Here is an 18,151-nt window from a genome sequence, read left to right on the forward strand (position 1 = left end):
CAGAGTTAGCCCTTGTACACACGGTCGGAGATTCCGTCGGAATGTGTCCGATCGGAGCGTTTTGTCGGATATTCCGACTGTGTGTGGTATGCATCGGACTGTTTCTTCCGTCGGAATATCCGTCGGACCCAATTTTCCAACTTGCCGGAAAGAATTTCCGACAAACTGCTCCGAATGGACATACTCCGATCATGTGTAGCCTACTCTGACGGACAAGGTGCCACTCATGCGCACATTCAAATTCTGACACGGAAGCGTTCGTTCAGGTAAAACTACTGCTCGTAATCGATATAGCACATTCGTCACGCTGCAATGTTAAAAATTCTTTCATGAAGCGCATTCTCTTGTTCTTTACAATGCTGCAAGAAGGAACTTCTTTTGTTGCTCATAGTCACACACACTTCTCCCGAATGTATTTCCTGACTCTTTTTTAACCATTTTGGCAATTTAGATTTTTTTTTTTTTTTTTTTTGATGCATTTTATTTATTTATTTTTCCTAAACATCTCCTTTTTTGACAGTTTGCTAATTTCTCAATTTTTTTTGGGTGTGTTTTGTGTGTAAACTTACCACAACATTATTATTGTATTTTTTATATTTTCTTTTTTAATCTACAGGAGGTTGTTTAGTGTTGGTAACCCTTGTTATTCATGTCACTTTGTTTTTTTGAAATGTACCTGCCTGCTCACAAATAAACTGGCCTTTTGGAAGTAAAACACATACGCAAGTATTTCTTCAAACAAAAAATACCTTTATTTCGGTGTCAGTAACAGATAAAGAGGGAGGCAGCGATGTAGAAACTGGGGAGATTAGCGAAGCCTTTGGCCCCCAGGGCACACATCAACTATTTAAACGCAAAACTTGGTGGCCTGAGGAATACATGTCTGAGGGAGAGAAGTCTGGTCCTGAAGTCCATGAAACCCGGAACAGCAGCAGATGTGTCAGGAAAGGTTCCCTCCGCTGGTAATATCAATCATTTGGCATGCAGTACTGCGATCCACCAGCAGGTGTCTCCTGCTGGAATTATGTCATCTTTGGTCCGCAGTACTGGTGTCCACCAGCGGAGGGATCCTGGCAGTATGGAGCAGGTATTGCCCTCTGCAGTCAGGCGTCACATGACTGACAGCAGCCATTATAAATACCCGGCAAGTTCATATACACTTCGCCTTGGTATTGTCCTTGAGCCCTGACCTGCAGCCTGTTTGATACCTGTTACCTGTTACCTGTTACCTGTTACCTGTTACCTGTTACCTGTTACCTGATCCCCGATCCCTGTTTCCTGTATCCTGCCTCCTGTACCTGTTCCCTTTCTCCTTGTCCCCCTATTCTGCTACCTCCTATTTATGACCCTGGCTTGACTACGATTCTGGTACTCCCTTTGTTACATTATACTGGTTTATTTGCTTATCTGCACTGTTTGGTTGTTAGTTTGTTAACTTAGTTTGTATTGGTGGTGTGTTCACATTTGTATGCGTTTGCTTAATAAATTTACCTTCACTTATTTGTGTCTGGTTCACTTTGTCGCAGTCACACAGTTCTGGTCACATCTGGTTCATGACAGAATACCAAGGCCTTTCCTGACCAGAAGTGGCTGCACAGGGGAACCATTTGCTTCAGTTTGGTTGCAAACATGAATGCTGATGAGATCATTTATCTTTCTCTGCTGGCATCTGAGAGTGGTGATTATTGCCGCCAGGCTTTGAAAGGATGGACTAGTGACCAGTTGTTTGCAGCTATGCGTTTGGCTCACTCCCTGGTTGATCAGGGTTATATATTGTTTGGGGAGGTGCAGCCTTTGATAAAGATCTGTACTGAGCTAGCCCTGCCCTGTATCTCAGATGGCCGTGATGATTTCACTCCTCCTTTTGATATGAATCAGGTTGTATCTTTAGTATGGCTTTTTGAAGATGATCCTTCTGATTTTCGTGAACACTACTCAGCCTGTTCCCCACAGGTGATTGCTGAGTGCATTGTATCTGCTCAGTCTTTTGTTAGACAGGGAGGCTTAAAACTTCAGTTTGTACAACCCTTACTTTCAGCATGGTCTGACATGGTGCAATCAGCCCCAGCCAAACAATCCACCTCTGCCATCAGATATGAGCCTACCCAAAAGTATGTTTCCCCATCAGCCATGTCAACCTCAGTTGCAGCCCAGTACACGCTGCTCCCAACCAAATACTCCTATCCAGTCTCTGCTCCCTGTACTTACCCTGCATTCAAATCACCTGCCTCCTCTCCGCTGTCTACTAACCCACAAGTTCTTTCCCCAGCTACTGGTACCTCTTCTCTGCCATATCACAATCCTCCTTTCCAGTCTGCTGCACCCCTTATTTACAGTCCTGCAGTCACCTACAGAGCTTCAGTAGCTAAGCCAAAGAAAAAGCGAAAGTTTTTCCCAACCAAAATGATCTTACCATTAACCCAACCTGCCTCCACACCTACCAATCTGTCCCAGCCCGGAGTGCCAGAGCCGGAGTTCCAGCCAGACGCCTTCCAGCCTGATGTCCCGGCCTTCCAGCCAGACGCCTTCCAGCCTGATGTCCCGGCCTTCCAGCCAGACGCCTTCCAGCCTGATGTCCCGGCCTTCCAGCCAGACGCCTTCCAGCCTGATGTCCCGGCCTTCCAGCCAGACGCCTTCCAGCCTGATGTCCCGGCCTTCCAGCCAGACGCCTTCCAGCCTGATGTCCCGGCCTTCCAGCCAGACGCCTTCCAGTCTGACGTCTTGCAGTCTGATGTCCCGGCCTTCCAGTCTGACGTCTTGCAGTCTGATGTCTCGGCCTTCCAGTCTGGCGTCTTGCAGTCTGATGTCTCGGCCTTCCAGTCTGGCGTCTTGCAGTCTGATGTCCCGGCCTTCCAGTCTGACGTCTTGCAGTCTGATGTCTCGGCCTTCCAGTCTGGCGTCTTGCAGTCTGATGTCTCGGCCTTCCAGTCTGATGCCTTCCAGTCTGATGCCCCGGCCTTCCAGTCTGATGCCTTCCAGTCTGATGCCCCGGCCTTGCAGTCTGATGCCTTCCAGTCTGATGTTCCGGCCTTGCAGTCTGATGCCTTCCGGTCTGATGTTCCGGCCTTGCAGTCTGATGCCTTCCGGTCTGATGTTCCGGCCTTGCAGTCTGATGCCTTCCAGTCTGATGTTCCGGCCTTGCAGTCCGATGCCTTCCAGTCTGATGTCCCGGCCTCGCAGTCTGATTCTTTCCAGTCTGATGTCCCGGCCTCGCAGTCTGATTCCTTCCAGTCTGATGTCCCGGCCTCGCAGTCCGACGCCTTCCAGTCTGATGTCCCGGCCTCGCAGTCCGACGCCTTCCAGTCTGATGTCCCGGCCTTGCAGTCCGACGCCTTCCAGTCTGATGTCCCGGCCTTGCAGTCCGACGCCTTCCAGTCTGATGTCCCGGCCTTGCAGTCCGACGCCTTCCAGTCTGATGTCCCGGCCTTGCAGTCCGACGCCTTCCAGTCTGATGTCCCGGCCTTGCAGTCCGATGCCTTCCAGTCTGATGTGCCTGCTGTCCAGCCTGATGTGCCTGCCTTCCAGCCTGACGTGCCGCTGCCCGCCTTCCAGCCTGACGTGCCGCTGCCCGCCTTCCAGCCTGACGTGCCGCTGCCCGCCTTCCAGCCTGACGTGCCAGCTTCCCGGCCCGATGTGGTTCTGTCTGCTGCCCTGCTTGAAGTGTCTGTTACCCAACCTAATGTGACTTTGCCCATAGCCCAGCTTGACGCAGTGGACTTTCCCCAGCAACTGCTAGTTGGAGCGTCCGGAGGTCGCTCCTTTGAGGGGGGGTACTGTCAGGAAAGGTTCCCTCCGCTGGTAATATCAATCATTTGGCATGCAGTACTGCGATCCACCAGCAGGTGTCTCCTGCTGGAATTATGTCATCTTTGGTCCGCAGTACTGGTGTCCACCAGCGGAGGGATCCTGGCAGTATGGAGCAGGTATTGCCCTCTGCAGTCAGGCGTCACATGACTGACAGCAGCCATTATAAATACCCGGCAAGTTCATATACACTTCGCCTTGGTATTGTCCTTGAGCCCTGACCTGCAGCCTGTTTGATACCTGTTACCTGTTACCTGTTACCTGATCCCCGATCCCTGTTTCCTGTATCCTGCCTCCTGTACCTGTTCCCTTTCTCCTTGTCCCCCTATTCTGCTACCTCCTATTTATGACCCCGGCCTGGCTTGACTACGATTCTGGTACTCCCTTTGTTACATTATACTGGTTTATTTGCTTATCTGCACTGTTTGGTTGTTAGTTTGTTAACTTAGTTTGTATTGGTGGTGTGTTCACATTTGTATGCGTTTGCTTAATAAATTTACCTTCACTTATTTGTGTCTGGTTCACTTTGTCGCAGTCACACAGTTCTGGTCACATCTGGTTCATGACAAGATGACATCTATGTTCCCAGGCTGTGGTACTACAACAGGCTGCATCTTCTGTCAGACCAGACTGAACCCAGGTCATCACTCTCTGGTCTTCCTTCCACGCTTCCTTCCAGGCTGTGGCTGTGGTGCTGGAGGTGTGGCAGAAGGAGGAGGAGGAGCAGGGGCATTGGCCAAACCACACAAGTGTGTTTCTTGTGTCATTTGGCCCAACAGACCCTTGTTGAGGGTGTGTATAATAACCTCCTCACACAAGAGCTGTTTCCCCTGCTCCATTTTATCAAGCTTGCACGCAACCAAAGGCGGCAAAGGCCTCTTGGTAGGTGGGTTTTGCTTGGAGGGCCGCAGAAGCCTCAACAATCAGCCTCAGGGCCGACTCCTCAACATTCCCCCCCCTTTCTCGCCCTTTTGCGTGGAAGGCGGAGGGGAGGGACCTGGCATTCAGTGAGGCTCCTTTGCCCGCCCACCGCCTAGCTGCCACTTACCCCCGCCTCCTCCTGGCTGCCACTTTCCACAGCCACCTCCTGGCTGCTGCATTCCACACCCTCCTTTCTAAACTCAGCAATTAGTGAGCAAAGTTAACAGTTAACATCATTCATTTATACTCCCAAAATATGTACAACAATACTATACCTGGCTCAAGCTGGGCTCCCCCAGTTCTTCCTGAGTGGAAGGCCCAGGTTGGGCATTGGAAGACTCATCGGGTGTGGAATGTAGCATAGGACGCGTGGAAGGAAGAGAAGAGAGTGATTCTCTGACCTCAGCCTGGTCTGACAGAAACTGCATCCTGTCATAATACCACAGGGTGGGGACATAAACGTCATCTGCTGCAGCTCCAGATTGCATGGACTTCAGCACCTTGGTCCTCTCTCTCAGATATGTACTCCTGAGGCCACCAATTTTCTTTTTTAAATAGGTGACGTCTGCCCTGGGGACCACCGGCTTCACAAACTCAACAAGTTTAAACATTGCTGCCTGCCTCTTTTGTCTGTTACTATATTGAGGGTGTGTTGGTTGCCACAGGCAGGGCATGTCTCTGTATTTATCGATGAACAGAGGGAGGAAGCTATGATCGTTGAAGCCGTCCATAATGTCTGCAAGACACAACACAAGACAAACCCTAATGTCAGGCTAAACTCCACTAATGCAGGCCTCAATCTAGAAGCAGTATAGCCTAGTGATGTACCAAGTTCAAAATGTTACCTTCGTTTGCACGTTCGTCCCGTCAGCTTCTCCCTCTGTTCACAGATCGTACGGACGACACGCGCGTGTTGCGTTTTATATAGAGTGCGCATGCGTGAAACTCCACCCGCCCCTGACGTTCTTTCTACACTATTCCCCGCCCCTTCACTTTCGGCACAGTGGGGAGAGCACATGGCGGAGAGAACGCAGGTGCGCACTAATAATAGTTCCACTAACGAGGAGGAGGGTGAGGAAAGCTCGGAGCCTAAAACATCCCAATACAGGAAGAGAAGATTTAAGGCCTCAAATATGTCTTTTGGAGAGATGTTGGAGATGGTGGACATATTGAACAGGACCGACTATAATGGGAAGTATGGACCTTACCCAAACTCAAATATCAGAAAGGCCAAGATCATGACTAAAGTTGTGAAGAGTCTTCATAAGAATTTTGGGGTACGCCGTGTAACGGCACCCCTAATATAAAGGGGGTTAACGCCGTTTACGATGTTCCCTCTCCTAGACACACATCCACTCGCTACCAATATCCACAGCTAAACGACCCTTTCCTATAGGAGCCGACCCCTCTGGCAAAAAGACGAGACGCACTCTGTCTCTTCTGTAGTAGGAATGACTTTATTAATGAGAAACATTGTAACTTTATACACAATTCAAGGCACATGCTTTAACATGAACAAGGGCCCAGCTCCACCCACACATCCCAAGACTCAACACCTCATCCTGACGTCTGCTAGGCTTCAAACGATCCCACCCAATACACATCTTTTCACAAAGGGTTGGCAGCCAGTCTGTCTGGCACTTTACAATACACACAAGGACAGACTTAAATGAACAATAGAAATGCAAAACAACTTAATTCCTCACAGCAATGATACTTAACCCCCATATACAGTATACATCCAATCTATATACAATGTATATACAGCCTTGAATATGGCTATCACAGACCATATCGGGGGTTTCTTTTATTCACCCTGTGTCCAAAGTGACCCCACTGTCACACGCCGATCCATGGATCAACTGAGAAAATGATGGTCAGACCTGAAACTGAGGGAGCACGAGCAATACATAAGGATCAAGCGTGTTCTTGAAAAAAGTAAATAGTTGTCGTGTGTTCATATGATTGTTCTTGCTTGCATACTGCTCCATGTGCTTTGATTTCATGTTGTGCAGTTTAAAATGGCCACTTTCAAGTTCATGGTTTCATTCGTTTGTAGGAAACATCGTTCTGCAGGTAAGTATTCCAGCTGAACAAGGTGTCCCCAATAATGTTCTGACCTTGGAGCTCCGCCAAAATAAACAATTGTACAACACTTCCAAACAATGTTTCATATTCTTAATTCTGCCCTCTGTGTGCTAATTATTCTTTTTTTAAATTCTCATAGGGGAGAGAAGACTCGGCAAGTAGGAGGACACCAGGGACCAGGAGGAGGAGGAGGAAGGAGAGATCGTTGAAGTTGGACAAATTGTCACCACAACAGGTGAGTGTCGGAGAACACAGCTTCCGGTAAGCTCATCAATTTATATCACCATATTTTTAATACATGGTGTGTTTTTTTGATTTGTTTTGTAGGTGATGTGGAAGAAGAATCCCATTTTACCAGCGAAAGTGGCCAGATCCTGATTGGGGAGATAATGGGGTGCAATCGGGATTTGGAAAATATACAGCAAAACATCAATGATGTGAAAAATAAAATGAAGAACATCATTGATGTTTTGGAGAGTGTGAAACAGCCCAAACTAGCTAGGCTTTTATTTTTTTGATTTTAAACCACAATTTTTGTATTTTTCAAAAATCCAAATTTGGAAGATGCACAGAGTGTGTAAACATGCACTATCTCCCATCATGGGGGATCAATGTACGTGTTTTGTGTAAAGTGGCTGAGATGAAGGGGTTGCAGCCCCAAAACATGTACATTGATCCCCCATGATGGGACATAGCACATGTTGACACACTGTGTGCATCTTCCAAATTTGGATTTTCAAGGGGTGACACCCCATGTGATGAAGGCAATATCAGCCCAGTTTGTACATACTCATGTCTTATATTGTCTTCACTTTTCAAAGTTGAACTTTGTAAGTTCCTGTGTTCTGTATGTTAAGCTTTGATACATGCCTGTTTACACAAAAACAACAAGTACACACAAATTAGCTGAAAGACTGTTTTTGATACACACAATTTCTTGGTTTGTTGTAAAAACCTTTTCTAAACGCACATGTGAATGTGCTTGGATTAAAAAGTTAAATTATCATCAATGTGTGGCTTCCTTTTTCATTGCGCCAAAGATGTATTTGGAGTGAAATTTTAGATTGCAGTGAGAATGGGTGTGATTTACTAAAGGAAACTCCACTTTGCACTCCAAGTGCAGTTTCAGGTGCACTTTTGCAGTGCACTTGTAGTGCATAGTGGATGTGCCTTTAGTAAAAAACACCCACAGTGATGTGTTAATTTGGACAATCATGCCATTTTCCTGCCATAGTGCTGAAAATGATCACGATTTTGGTCAGTAATGCACTACATACATTAGTTACCAAAAACAAGGTGTGTGTGTGTGTGTGTAGCAGACCCACAACATAATAAGATTATCTGAAGAAGAGACTGTCCCCTCATCTTGCTCTGAACTTGGGTTTGCACTGTTGGTGAAAAAGGCACAACAAGAAAAAAACTAAATGTACCTAGGAGACACCTAAAAGCAAGCCAAGCAGTAAATGAAGGAGTTTCAAAGTAAAATTTATTTTGAAAATGCCTCTCAGACATTGTCTGGCATATCAATGGCCCCCCTACCCACAAAGTAGTCCATGTATTGGGTTCGGGGGGGGGGGGGCAAGCCAGGATGAGCAGGTTCAAGGCCCGTGAGGTTATCATCATTTTCAGGCAAGTCTGCTTCTTGTTGGCCAACTGAAACCGCATAGTTCACAGAAACTTTTTTAAGAAAATTGTGAAGAACACAGCACGCCAGCACTATGATATTCAGTTTTTTATTCCGCCATGTGGCTAGGCGTAAGAAAAAGGCGGAACCGGCTGGCCAGTATACCAAAGGTGTTCTCCACCACTCTTCGGGCTCTGGACAGGCGGAAATTAAAAATCCTCTGGTCTGGGGTGAGGGTCCTCATCGGGAAAGGCCGCATCAGATGGTTCGCCAGGGCAAACGCCTCATCCGCGACAAAGACAAACGGGAGTCCTTCCTGATTCTCCTCTGGGGGTGGCAAGCCCAGACTGCCACTCTGGAGATGCCAGTAGAACTCCGTCCGTGCGAACACTCCACCATCCGACATCCGTCCATTTTGCCCCACGTCCACATACAAAAACTCATATGTCGCAGACACCACCGCCAACATCACGATACTATGAAACCCCTTATAATTATAATAGTACAACCCCGAGTTGGGTGGTGGGACGATGCGGACGTGCTTCTCATCTATTGCTCCTCCACAATTGGGAAAGTCCCAACGACTGGCAAAGTGGGAGGCCACAGTCTGCCATTCCTGTGGTGTTGAAGGACACTGTGGAGTGAAACAAGAACCAAAATTAGTAATTTAAATAATCAACATTGCAAGCAGATTAGACACCAACATTTTTGGCGAAGATTAGTATAACATTTTGGGAACTGAGTATTTAAAGCCTAAAGTATAAGGTCCCCTTATAAGAGTCATCACCCCCCCCCCCCCCCCATCTGATGGGCCCTTGCTAAAAAATGAGGGGGGGGATGTTTTGGACAGGTAACCCTCTCCACTTGATTGAGAGCTGAATGCCAAAATAATGTGTGATGCTTTGGGAAGCCCCTCCTTACTTACACTACTGGCAGCCCACCGGACAGGTAAGAAGTGTCATAATAGCAAAAATAGAAAAAAAATTGAAGTACATTTTGACATTCTGCTATCACATATCAAGATAATTAATAGGGGAAAAAACAAAAAAATTAAAAAGCATTTGAAAGTATTGAGGCAGGCCCTTGCACTACATGCTTTGGTGAACTCATCCATAAATGTGACCATCAAAAAGGTAGGTAGAGTGTGTATTGGGTTTGGTAAAGTCATCAGATAGAAGATTTCTATCAGCTGAGCTAGCAGTTGGGGGGAGGGGGGTTCCTATTGAGTTTGGCACAACCCCCCCCCCCCCCCCCAAAAAAAAAGCACTCTGCATGAATTGAAGCACACACATCACATTTGGAGACATTTTAGGGGGTGTTTAGGGGAAAGCAATACTATGGAGCTGACAAAAGACATTGGTAAGTGACTAGACTATAGTTGTATGGGCCAAGAAGAGCATGGTGGGGAAGTTAATGAGGCAAATATGCCTGAGGACAAAGAGGCAGAGTATATGAATTAGAGCATATTGCAATGATGGTAATTAGGGAATGAGGAAAGAAATGCAAGACATTAGCAATCATTAAATACATAGAATGTGATGTTAAAGGATAAAACTTGCCTTCATATAGTCCTTCTGCAGGACCTGAATGATGGCAGAACAGGTCTCTGGAATAATGATCCCCAGAGCCTGGGGGGAGATGCCTGTAGAGAACTTGAGGTCCTGAAGGCTTCTCCCTGTCGCCAAGTAGTGCAACGTGGCGATGAGCCTCTGCTCCGGAGTGATGGCTTGCCGCATGCAGGTATCCTGCCTGCTGATATAAGGGGTCAGCAAAGCCAGCAGATGGTGAAAAACGGGGTCCGTCATCCGGAGATAATTCCTGAAATCATCAGGATTATTCTCCCAGATCTCACGGAGCAAAGGCATGTGCGAGAACTGGTCACGCTGGCGCAACCAATTCTTGGTCCACAAACGCCTCCCCTCCCTGTTCATGGACCGGGCTTGTGTCAAAGTAACAACCCCAACACGAAGCCCCTGCACAACAGAAAGCACCGAAAAACAGCAATGCCTGAAAGAACGAACTGAATAGCAGAAGCAAGCAGACAATAAGAAATGCAAATCAATCTGGTCGTATAGACAATTGAGACATTTCCTCGCCTCGGAAAACCCATCCACCACGTGGAGTAGACAACTTCTTCCATTTGAACGGCTTTGTACAAGCGCCACCCCTTTGCGACACTTAATATCGAGCATATATGTACTTCTACATGATGAGTCAGACCAGACACTGATGACACCCACGCGTAGCTCCTGGGAAAAAGAATTGCAGATCAACCTTACCAGTGAACAGTGGGAGGACATATTTACTTACGTCCATAAAGGTTCGATGAACGTGGCAATCCAAGAAAATGGATATAAGATCGCCACTAAATGGTACAGGACCCCTGCTAGATTACACAAATTCTCCCCTACAATTCCCAACACATGCTGGAGATGCCAGACAGCAATAGGTTCAATGATTCATATATGGTGGGAATGCCCCTTAATACAACCCTTCTGGCAAGAAGTCCACTCCATTATCACACAGGTCACCACATACACCTTAAAATATAACCCCCTGCAATATCTCCTCCACCTTTCGACTCTACCTAAACGGACCTACCTCAAATCAATAGCCATGCATATGGTTAACGCAGCCAGGCTGTGTATTCCCACACACTGGCGATCTACTGATATTCCCTCCATTCGGGAATGGCTGACCAGAGTCGCTAAGATAGAGGAGATGGGAGAGCTGATATATAACACACAAGACCGGCTACAGAAATTCTCGACTATCTGGGCGTGTTGGAAACATTTTCAATCCACAGATAAATACAAGACATTCTTTCCCCCACACTTATAAAACAAAGAGGCGCAAGGTCGGCAGGGGCCGGGGGGGACACCCACCCGCCCCCTCTTCTTCTTTCCCCCCTATACCCCTACTTTCTATTCCCCTTTACCCCCCTTCCCTCAATCCTTTACCCCCCCCACATTCACCCAACCAGATGTTGATTCCCCCCGTAGAACATTTACCCAACCGTTCATTTTATAGGGCTGCAACAAGGCAGCCGTTTGCTATCCCACTCGGTCACGAGTGTCGGGAACTACATCACCCTAAACACCCTAGCTGGACCGGAGGATACGGGTTCTGCAGGCTAGGTACTCAGGCCCAGCACTACCTGGCACGACTTGAGTAAGCCTCTTCAAAAGATAGGATCATATTAGTTATATATTTGTTGACAAGTTATACATCTGTATAGCACTGTTCTACTAGTCACGACCACTGCAGCAGTGTAATAGTGCTTTCTGTACTGCGAGTGGATAGGGTCGTGGCAGCACTTTTTGTTTATGATGATTCTCTGACTTGCACGTTTGTATGCTTTGAATCTTTCAATAAAATCTTTTATGGAAAAAAAAAAAAGAAATGCAAATCAAAGCGTACTATACCAAGATATAGTCCACAATGAGAAACAAATACTTACTGACTGCACGCACTGATTATCAGATACTTAAAGACAAGCACAAACTGAAGAGCAGTAGCGATCTGAATCACAAATCTGAAAAGCACGAATCGTCTCTCACCAAACTTCTACTAACACGCGATAGACACAAGATCAGCAGAAGGAGCCCAAAGGGTGCCGGACGTGGTGCTGAACTTCCCTTTTGTAGGCCCGCCATACGTGCCTTACGTCACTGCGTTCTTGGCAACCGGAAATTCCGACAACTTGGTCCGACCGTGTGTATGCAACATCACTTCCGGACCTGGTCCAGAATTAATCTGTCGGAATAACTCCGACGGATTTGGTCGTCGGAAATTCCAATCGTGTGTACAAGGGCTTAGAGTAGGAGGGTCAGCTACAGAAGTTATGAATATTTATCTGACCTCAGTCAATCCCAGGAAGGGTGTGCTCAGAGGGTGTCTGAGGAGAAGATATGTTTTTGGGAAGCCTATTCATAAGTGTTATTCTCCTAGGGCTGCTGTCCCTGGGAGGCAGCCAGTGTACTGAAGAGTTGTTGTTAGGCTTTGGCATGTGCTTGGCTAAGGGCCTGAAGGAACGTGGACTAAAAAATATTTGCTGGTGGGCATCACCTGTGAAAGGTGGGCTGGAGAAGGACCTCTTCTCTCACTGAAGAGTGTCGCATTGGCCATAGAAGCTGAGTGGACAACTGCTGTCCTTTGACATTGTGAGTAGGACCTTGACCTAAGACTCTAGGTGTGCATGTTTTTAGGAGGGGTTAATGGCAATGGTTGCTATAAGGACTGGGACTGCTCATATGGAATTTTACATTACCTGGCCGTCCCCACTACATCAACAAAGGCTGCTGTTAAATAATTTTTGCCCAAAAATCTGTCCTCCAGTATATGTTTTGGCTTTTTGGAATACCTTACACCCTTATCCCTCTCTCCTGTTGAATTACTGCAATCTACAGAAAGACATATTTTTGACTGAGTCAGCGTTTTTTCAGTGTGCTTGGAACTGGTGACTTGGCCTGGTAGCCTCTGAACATAAGGAATACCTGGGTTCTTGAACTCTATGTTTTATTTTTGCATTCAAAATAAAAGGTATAATAAGAATGTGATCACTGATCAGTATCATATATTGAATTATATTTTACAGTAACTGACAGCATATATATAACCCATAGAGCAAAACAGAAAAAGAATCCACTTAAATATTCCCATTTACGGATAGACACACAGCTATTTAGCAGTGCTAACTTAAATGTTAGACAGCTAAGCCCCCCATCACACAACAATGGAATTTTACACATGTTTTCCTAAGCTGTTCACAGGCAACTTCAAAGTTCAACCTTTGTGAACAAAATAACAAATGTAGAGTAAACACTACAAAAAGACTGGTCAAAGAGTGCTTTGGCATCACACTTATTTGCAAAATTCCATCTCACTTGCAAGATAAATTCAACAGTATTTCCACATTTTAGCCAAAAAAATTAAATTACACAACTAAAGTACTATACAGGATTTATTGCTTTTCTGTGTGTTTATTATTTCATGTGCTTTCATGTTTCCCCCTTTATAGCCCCATCATTAAACAATTTTATTTAGTCATAAATCAAACCCAGAACTTATATATGTGCCTACAAGGAGGCAGCACAACTTATTTATACCAGATGATTTTTTTTATTGCGTTATGTGCTTTAGGAATATGTACATTTTTTTAGTATGACAGTCAGTGACTGTTTCCTTTTCAAACATCCATTTTTCAGGTAGTTTCAGTATAAAGGTCCAGGTGTTTTCATTCTGTCCATAGAGCAGCATTTAACCGAAAAAGGTAATCGTGTTTACTGGAGTCAAAACTTATATGGCTTTCCCCCGGGCTCAAAGTTCCATATGTGTGCAACTGCCATCAATAACGGTTCATTGCTTGGGGATGGAGCTTGTATGCATGGTGGTTAAAACCAGCATGCCTTTAGAAACATCTCAAAACAAAATCACCATGGAGCAAATTCCTAGATGAGCTTGGACGCTTTCCAGGAATTCTTCTAGAACTCCTAAACGGTCACAGAGTTATAATTGAGCTTACACAGCAAAAGTTCCTGCTTGCAAGAGGAACGCCGTTCTCAAAGCAAACTGGTCCACATAAAAGTAATTTCAGTAGATTCTAATATTTTGTTTCTGTTCATTTTTTTTTTTTAATCTAATGTCACAATTTAGTGAATAAGAGACTATCATGTTGTTTGCATTTATACAAAGCATCATGGATAAAGAAGTCAAAAAATTGGATTACGAGATTCAGTTTTTTTTATTTTTATTTACTTTTACTGGTACAGTACATGATAGAGATAGAACTTAATTCAAGACAACATCTTAGCTTGTACTTAAGGAAAGATTTAGAGCTATTTCTCCTATCATCACTGGGGAAATACCATACCCAACTATCCCTAGAACCCTTTATTACCACAAGCAATGTGCAATATTGTACAACAGGCAATCATCAATGATTCTATGTTCTGGGATAGGGCAACAGACGTTATATTCAAACATGGCAATTCCTTTGATGCCATTGTTACAAATCTATGCCATCTCTTCATTACTATTGCACCTTATAAAAATACTGATTATCAGATATTCAGGTATTGAACATAAGTATCCCAGTCTATTGCAAACTAAAAAAGTTTTCACTCAGTCACCAGAAACCAGTAATGGCCTACTGACAAATACAGTTATTTATGGTAGCTGCAATATCTGATTTGGTGTATTTTTGAAACATGTTTAGATGTTTCATGTTTAGATTCCCATGGCAACTTCCTGTCCTAGGGTGACAAAGTGTCTGAGTGTATGTTTATGCTGGAGGGGCTTTGTCATACTAGGATCCATACTCCAGCTGTAGACTACACGTGCCTACATATTTAGCTGCAGCTTCAATAGCATCCACTGGCCATGTGATTGATAGTGGTCAGAATCTCAAGATTTACTTCATAGTGTGCAGGATTCAATTGATAGTGTGTTATCTGTAGCGTTACCCCTGTAGGAGCCACTATAAGGTTGTCTTGGCTTCTTTTCCCAACCGTTGCCCTGCAGCCAGCCACACAGCAACTGTCACTCATCAGCTCAATAAACAGTCCAGGGGTGTTCTTTTTTGTGTTTTTTTTTTTTTGGCACTTTGGATAGGGTTAGGGGATTCAGTGGGATACTCCAAAAAGAACTGTACAAGATGAGGACACTAGACGTACACTAGACTTCGTTCTGTAGAATTGTAAGCAAAGTCCTTGTAAAAGCAGTCAGTGGACTTGGCTTTGTAGTAGTAGCTAGGCACAAAAGCTTCCTCTTTTGCGCAATTTGAGTCCCTTCACAAAGAACTATATGGACTGAGATCTTCAGGACACCAGCCCATGTCCCCTTTTTTTCCAAACTCACAGCTGACTCTCTAGCACCAAAGGGACAGCAGTAACCCACAGTCCCTAGGATCCCTTTCATTAGTCTGTACTCACAAATGTCCTTGGAAAGTCTCCTTGCTTGCCTTCTTCCAACATTCATGCAAAACTTTCTCCCAGTATCCATCTGGGCTCCCTGCCCAGGGATTGGCCAGGGCTGTATAAATACTTATGCGGCCCATTTGCCTTGCTCCACATCTATGTTCCAGAACAACCTGCAGTTCTCCAAAAAGCAGAGAACGCAATAAAACCTGCAGCAAGTTAAACACTGAACAGACCAGAATAATCAAACACTGCCCCACTGAATACAACAAACTGCAGTTCCACTGGATACAATGAGCCATAACTAAATTGACCTAATCCTAACACCTTACTAGAAGAGTGTTACTTAGCTAATTCTCTTATGTATATTATTTTCAAAGAAACCATATCAAAATCCTCTCTACTATTTTATATTTTGCTACTAAAAATAGTTATTTAAAATTTTAAAATATCCATTGATACTGAAAATAATCAAATGTACTGATATCTTCTTTCAGTAGAAGCTCCTCCTCCATCCCAACTACCCAGTGAAGTGAACATCAGAAAAAACTAAAACTTCTATCATACTTACCCCATAATCTTTCTTTCAGGTGCACATCCATTGCAGTATACATGTGGTCAGTATATTGCCATGTTGGCACCAGGAAAATATAAAATGCTACCATGCAGTATTTTCTAGCAAAACAGGTGCATTGGTTAATCGTGTGACCTTTGTGTATACTATTTAAGTGTTACTTATTTAGTTTTTTGTCAGCCATGACTAAGGACTACCTTCCGAAACGCATAGGATATTTTATGGCTTTGTATATGCATTTAATAAAGAAATACTATTTTGGATGTCATCCTGAGTGCTGACCATCCTTTTAGTTTATTTTGGTGTCAGCAGCCTCAAGGTCTGAGCACCAGGCGGAGCTTTCATGTTGGAAGGTTGCAGCGCCTATACACCTGTTTTCTGTGGATGTTTTCTGGGTGGGCGCTCGCTCCCTTGCAGATTCTAACTTCAAACATTTGCATATACTGATCATGTTGGCTCTGCACATCCATGATTCGAGTAATATGGATAAAAGCACGTACTCTGCCTCAGGACAAGTGCAATTGGTTAATCCATCCCTGAGTGGGACCATGAATGAGGATCACCAGGCAAAAATGTCACAAGTTTTCAACAGGGTTGTGAGTATGATCCCCTCTGATACTGCTTGCACTGGAGTTTAGGAAGTTACTTCATATCAGCAAGGATAAAACGAGGATTTGGTGGGACTTGACAGGTCAAAAACAGTATGTTCATGAGAAAATGATCCCTTGTGGCTTAAGGTTGAAAAATATACCATCTATTGTTTATTCAGATTCCTTTGTAAAGGAATGGAACAATATATTATCGGACTGCTCTTTGGAATTAATGAAATTAACCATAACATATGATGAGACTGCTTTGAAAACAGCAACATTGGAAATACAGAGTTGTAGAGCCTCTTTTGATGAATAAATATATTTACCTATATACAGTATGAAGATCTGAACAAAAAAAAAAATTAAAGATATGGAGGACAATGTGGAGAAGGAAATCATAAACACTAAATGATCCAAGTATTTGTGTGATGTAAAGGACTATCAAAGTGATTGTGTCTTTGAATGGGGTAGATAGGATCAGAATGCTACTTCCATTCCTCATTCATTTTTGAAAAAGAGGAGAAATTTTAAATATAGGAAAGCTGGAATAATAAAAGGAATATCAGCTTTAGCTCACCAAAAGTATCTGATGTACTGTCTGACCTATCAGACCAGGAATTATGTAGACCCCTTTCAGACTCTGAAGTTCAGCCAATACAGTTTTTTCCCATGAGGAGGATAGTAGCCAACCCCCCAAAAAACAAGACTCCTGGGGTTATTCCAAGGTAGCCAAAGAGGAAAAAAAGGGAAAAAAGAAAAAAAGAAACAACGGGGAGGCCAGAGGGTAAAGAAAAGAAAAGAAATATTCTATATGGCAAATAGTGCAGAAGAAATAAATAGTAACTCCCAAGTTTCAAATGTGGTTACTAGTTCAGGCTTCCCTTTGACGGACGCAGACATATCCTTATAGTCCCAGGGTCTATCCTTCCCCGCCCCACTTTTCATTTTAATTTATTTATTTTAATTTATTTTCCCCTCCATTGACTATACATCAGCAGATTGGTTAGAAATGCATTACTAAGAAAGAATTTTGCAGTAGTGTGGATGTTTTCGAATATAGTGATGGCGGAAGGGGGGGGGGGTTAGATGTCCCTTTTCAGAGTGATAACTATTTGTTCAGGGATATGCATGCAAAGTTTGTTTTGGAACAGAGTCTTCCCAAGGTGTGTTTGGTACTCCCAGCAGTGTTCTAAGGGGATAAATATTTTTACCCAATTCATACCAGATGCACTGCTGTGGAGGTATTTCAAGACATTATGGAAAATGAAGTGATTATTTTAAAGGATTCTTCTGATAAATATAACAAAGAGAATTTAACTAAGCAGGAACAAATTAATTATGAATCTAAAAAATAATAAAAATTTAGTACAACAGGAAGCTGATAAAGGGGGTGCAGTAGTCATACTTAATACCACACAATATTGTCAGGAAGCATTGAGACAATTGGCCAATACTGATGTATATCGCCCACTAAAACAAAACCCTACACGTTTGTTTAAATCAGCCCTAATGGATCTTAATGCGAAGGGTAGGTCAATAGGTGTTTTGAGTAATAAAACTGCAGAATTTTTGGTGGTGAGGGATCCAGTCTCTTTGGCGTTCCGTCACCTACCTAAGATTTACAAACCCT

This window comes from Lithobates pipiens, unplaced genomic scaffold (assembly GCF_037356315.1).
Source record: "Lithobates pipiens isolate NorthernLeopardFrog02 unplaced genomic scaffold, aLitPip1_a1.2 Scaffold_18, whole genome shotgun sequence".
NCBI classification, from domain to species: domain Eukaryota; kingdom Metazoa; phylum Chordata; class Amphibia; order Anura; family Ranidae; genus Lithobates; species Lithobates pipiens.